Genomic DNA, 6,000 nt, shown 5'->3' with positions numbered 1-6,000 from the left:
GGGGAAAATTGGCTCGGCAGACAATGCTCGAAGAATAAAACCGAGAAGCAATTTGAAGCATCGAGGAAAATTCAATTCTAGCCTAAGATGGTCCAAAAATGTGTGTTAATTCATAATATAATTATTTTTAATTTATTCCTAATTTAATTTGGGCTAAATAAATTATTATTAATTAATTATGGAAAAAAATGGTCTAGTTGAACTGCATTGGTTGAACCGAATCTAGTGAACCGAACCAGCCACCAATTGGGCTGCCTAGAACCGTCCATATGCTGACCCAAATCAACATTTTAGATAATTGAATAAGCTTGCAAAGAAGCCCTTGAAGAACTTTCAACCTTGCATTCAAACCCCTCTAAAAAATGAGGTTTTATGGATTTGCCATGTGTGTGGCAAGCCAAGGGGGGTTTCTTGGGCTGATGGAATTTATTATTTTTAGCAGCCAGAATCAACTATAAAAGCCACCCCTTGCTGATCATTCAACTCATCCCTCACACTCTCATTCTCTCTTCTCTTCTCTCACTTTCTCTCAACTTTTCCTTCCCATTTTCCATTTTGTTCAAGTGTCAATTTCTTCTCTTGGGAAAGTGATCCTCATCAGCCATTTTTGAGCAGCAATTAAAGTGTTCATAAGCCACCTGATAGCCAAGGACAACGGAGAACTCAGTCAAGTCATGGAGAAACACCGGATTTTCTTCTTGTTCCCTATCTCTTTAAATTTCGTTATTGTTTTGAAAAACATGTTTATGAATATTTATGCTATTGAAATGGTTATTTTAATCAATCTATCTTGAATTTAATCCGTGTTGGGTTGATTATATTTTGCCTGCTTGAATTATTGAAATTGTGTTTGTGCTGTTATAAGCCTCAGTAAGATGCTTGATTAACTAAAAACATGCCTAAGTGATTCTTGCAATATTAATTGTTAGATAACTAATGAATTAATTATTAAATCATATTGAAATTGTAATTAATCGACACAATACTTAATCAGTTCATGTTTATTCTTCTAAGGTAGCTGAAGTTAATTTAGCATTGTATTTGGTGATACATATGCCTTGCACAGCTTGCAAGATTATTGTGATTAAACTATTTCAAGGTAGAAATACTCTGTTACCTCACTTGATCTTTTATATGCTTGTGAAGATTGATTAATCGCTTGGATTGACATTGAAAAATGTTCCAAAGATTGATTAATTTAATAAGTATGTATGAGCAGTAGTTAGCAAATTACAGAGTTGCCGTGAATTTGTTCGTTGCAGTATAAACATAAGTTTAATAATTCTAAGTTAAAGGAATGTAATTAATCCAACACAATTATATCATCTTGATTAAACCTTATTTGAAATTATGCATTAGAACCATTTTATTTTTATTTTTATTTACTTAGTTTTTAACCCTTAGTTTTTAATCATCTTTAAACCAAAATATTTTCCATCACCAAAGTGTTTTAACATTAATTTCATAAATATTCTTTTTTACAGTCCCTGTGGGTACGATAGCTCGACATTTACTTGTCACTTTATTACTTGTTGGATTGTGTACACTTGCACATTTTCGTCATTCCAAGTTTTTGGCGTTGTTGCCGGGGACTGTTTTTAAAAAAAGAGCCATTATTTGTGAATCTGTTTTTACATTTTGGTTTATTTATTTTCTTGTTTAAATCTTTACTTACTTAATCTTTTTGTGATTATTTCAGGTGTTTATGAGTATTGACTAGATTATTGACTTATTGCCTGTGGACCCTGAAATAGAACGAACCTTTCGACAGCAAAAAAGACAAGCGAACTAGAGAAGGACCGAAGAGATAAACTTTGAGAATATAAATCAAAGAAACGGAGCAAACCTTGCTCAGAATCCTATCCTTATTGCTGATGATAGGGATAGAGCTTTACGACAGTAAGCCGTGCCAGTATTTAACGATCTTAATCCGGGTATTAGGAGACCAGAAATCGAGGGACAGCAATTCAAGCTGAAGCCAGTCATGTTCCTGATGCTTCAGACTGTGGGCCAATTCAGTGGAATGTCTATTGAGGATCCTCATCTTCACTTAAGACTATTTATGGAAGTGAGCGATTCTTTCAAGTTAGCTGGAGTATTCGAAAATGAATTACGGCTGATGCTGTTCCCATATTCGCTAAGGGACAGAGCTCGTGCCTGGTTGAACTCATTGCCATCGAACTCCATTTCTACACAGCAAGAGTTAGCTGAGAGATTCCTCAAGAAGTATTTCCCGCCGAACAAGAATGCCAAGTTGAGGAATGAGATCATTGCCTTCCAACAAATGGATGATGAGTCCCTGTATGAGGCATGAGAAAGGTACAAAGAGTTATTATGAAAGTGCCCTCATCATGGAATCACACATTGCATTCAACTTGAGACATTCTATAATGGTCTCAACGCTCACCCGAGGATGGTAGTGGACACCTCTGCTAATGGTGCTCTCCTTTTTAAGTCTTACAATGAGGCTTATGAAATTATTGAGAGGATTGCCAGCAACAATTATCAATAGCCAACCAATCAGCAGCATCAGGAAGACGAGTTGCTGGAGTACATTAAGTGGACACTCTCACTTCACTCGTATCTTAGGTATCTTCAATATCCATAATGCTTAAGAATCTTACCACTAATGGGTCTAACAGTTTTGCAGCCCAACCACGACCAATTTGAGAATATAGTTGTGTGTATTGTGAGGAAGGACATTTTTTTGAAGAATGTCCATTGAACCCCGAATCTATATATTACATGGCTAACCAAAACCAAAACTAAGGGAGGCAAGGACTACAATTTGACTTTTATAACTCATCATGGCGAAATCACCTGAATTTTTCCTGGAGTAACCAGAGGGCTAGAACCAGTAACACTTACGCCTAACCTAGACCAACTCAGCTGCCTAGTTTTCCCCAACAAGTTTAAAAACCAACCCAATTGAAACCATCCAATAGCTTAGAGAATCTATTGAAGGCATACATGGCAAAAAAATGATGCCATTCTAAGGAATTTGGAGAATCAAGTGGGCCAGCTTGCTACTGAACTCAGAAACCGACCACAAGGTGCTCTACCTAGTAACACGGAGAATCCAAAAAATCTGGGGAAGGAACATTGTAAACCGTTGACATTGAGGAGTAAAAACACATCAGAGCCCAAGACTGTCGAAGTTGAAAAGGAGTCAGCTAGCACTCAAGATTTAGAAGAAGTTCAACCAAGTGTTGAAATTCCAATTTTACTAGAACCAGAATCTGTAAAACCCGACAATGTAACCTCAGGACTAGCTAATTCTAATCAACTAACAATGTTGTTAGATGCAGAATTGTTGCCAAAGACGAATCAACCAGAATTAGTCCCAGTAATTAAACCACCACCACCCTACCCTCAAAGACTTCAGAAACAGAAGTAGGAGATTCAATTCAAGAAGTTCGTTGCCGTACTCAAGCCACTTCACATCAACATCCCGTTGGTTGAAGCACTAGAGCAAATGTCAAACTACGTAAAGTTCATGAAAGATATCTTGTCTAACAAATGAAGACTTGGAGAATTTGAGACGGTAGCTCTCACGAAGGAATGCAGTGCATATCTTTAAGACAAACTACCCCCAAAATTGAAGGATCCTGGATGTTTTACCATACCGTGCAACATTGGAGCAACATATTATGGTAAGGCATTATGTGACTTAAGTGCAAGTATCAACTTGATGCCTATGTCAATATTTAGGAAGTTGGGATAAGAGAAGTTAGACCAACTACAGTTACGCTTCAACTAGCAGATCGATCCTTAGCACATCCAGAAGGAAAAATCGAGGACTTATTGGTACATGTAGATAAGTTTATCTTTCCTGCTAACTTTGTAATTCTAGATTTTGAAGTAGACAAAAAAGTACCAATCATCCTAGGAAGGTCGTTCCTAGCAACTGGAAGAACCCTTATTGATGTGCAGAAGGGCGAGCTCACTATGTGTGTTCAGGATAATCAGGTAACATTTAACGTCTTTAAGTCTATGCAATTTCCTGACACAATGGATGATTGCTCTGCAGTGTCCAATTTAGAAGATTTAATAATGGAGAAGGAACTCAACTGTGTTGAGGACCCACTGGAAAGAATTTTGACATCGGATCCTCGAAATGATGAAGAGAATGATGAATACTTAGCTTTGCTAGAAGCTAATCAAAGGGGATTTAATTCGCAATCCCGTTTTGAATCTTTGGAGTTAGAAAATAGGGACTATTATCAACCAAAAGCGTCAATCGAGGAGCCATCTAAATTAGAACTCAAGGTATTACCTTCTCATTTTAAATACATTTATTTAGGTAACGCTTCTACTCTGCCTGTGATTATTTCAGCAGAATTTACCACTAAGCAAGAAGAGAAAATTATCTTAGTTTTGAAACAATTCAAGAAGGCCATCGAATAGACCATAGCCGATATTCGCGGCATTAGTCCATCTGTATGCATGCACAAGATTATCCTGGAAGATGGCAAAAAAGGGACGATTGATGGACAACGGAGACTGAACCCCATCCTAAAAGACGTAGTAGAAAAAGAGATCATCAAGTGGTTAGATGCAGGTATCATCTATCCTATCTCAGACAGTTCATGGGTATCATCAAGTTCCAATCTCCTTTGACTGAATTAATTTAAAGTACTAATTTAAGAAAAATAATTTCTAAGCATGCCATTTATTCAAATAAGAGAGAAAAAACTAAAAATAAATTAACGACAGAGAGAGTGAAAAGAACTCCCTCAATGTTATTGATGATTGTCACCGAAAAAAACGATGTCAAACGACCATTTATCATACTGGAAACAAAAATTTATGCATTTTTACATGTCCTTTTTAACTTAAAATCATGCTATTTCGGTTAAATTCTTGTCGAAAAATAATTAAATATTATAAATAATTAAATTATGTTAAAAATATGAACATGATGAATTTTAATTAATTTTATAGTTAATTTTGATTAATTTTGACTATTTTCGACATATTCGCACAAAGGGTGAAACCTGGCTCAACAGACAATGCTCAAAGAATAAAACCGAGAACCAATTTGAAGCATCGAGGTAAATTTATTTCGCCTAAGATGGTCCAAAAATGTGTGTTAATTCATAATATAATTAATTTTAATTTATTCCCAATTTAATTTGGGCTAAATAAATTATTGTTAATTAATTATAGAAAAAAAGGGTCCAGTTGAACTCCATTTGTTGAACCGAATCTAGTGAACCGAACCAGCCACCAATTGGGCTGCCCAGAACCGTCCATATGCTGACCCAAATCAGCATTTTAGCTGACTGAATAAGCTTGCAAAGAAGCCCTTGAAGAACTTTCAACCTTGCATTCAAACCCCTCCAAAAATGTGGCTTTATGGATTTGCCCCAGGCTATTTTTAGCAAAGTTGAATCTCTCAACTTTGCCATGTGTGTGGCTGATGTAATTTGCTATTTTTAGCAGCCAAAATCAGCTATAAAAGCCACCCCTTGCTGATCATTCAACTCATCCCTCACACTCTCATTCTCTCTTCTCCTCTCTCACATTCTCTCAACTTTTCCTTCCCATTTTCCCTTTTGTTCAAGTGTCGATTTCTTCTCTTGGGAAAGTGATCCTCATCAGCCATTGTTGCAGCAATTAAAGTGTTCATAAGCCACCTTGATAGCCGAGGACAACGAAGAATGAAGAACGGAGAACTCAGTCGAGCCACGAAGAAACACTGGATTTGCTTCTTGTTCCTTATCTCTTTAAATTTCGTTGTTGTTTTGACAAACATGTTTATGATTTATGCTATTGAAATGGTTATTTTAATCAATCTATCTTGAATTTAATCCGTGTTGGGTTGATTATATTTTGCCTGCTTGAATTATTGAAATTGTGTTTGTGTTGTTATAGGCCTCGGTAAGATGCTTGATTAAGTAAAAACATGCCTAAGTTATTCTTGCAATATTAGTTGTTAGATAACTAATGAATTAATTATTAAATCATATTGAAATTGTAATTAGTTGACACAATACT

General features: G+C 36.0%; 1 non-coding gene across 1 annotated transcript; it reads right to left on the bottom strand.

Moving 5' to 3' along the window:
- Window positions 1–2,251: 2,251 nt before the first annotated feature.
- LOC121218773 (small nucleolar RNA R71) lies at window positions 2,252–2,358 on the bottom strand. The gene has a single exon (XR_005915250.1). It is a non-coding gene; the product is annotated as a small nucleolar RNA R71 (small nucleolar RNA).
- Between the last annotated feature and the right edge of the window lie 3,642 nt (window positions 2,359–6,000).

This window comes from Gossypium hirsutum, chromosome D06 (assembly GCF_007990345.1).
Source record: "Gossypium hirsutum isolate 1008001.06 chromosome D06, Gossypium_hirsutum_v2.1, whole genome shotgun sequence".
Classification (NCBI taxonomy): domain Eukaryota; kingdom Viridiplantae; phylum Streptophyta; class Magnoliopsida; order Malvales; family Malvaceae; genus Gossypium; species Gossypium hirsutum.
The sequence above is the reverse complement of the archived record's forward strand: the minus strand, read 5'-3'. Positions and strand labels throughout refer to the sequence as shown.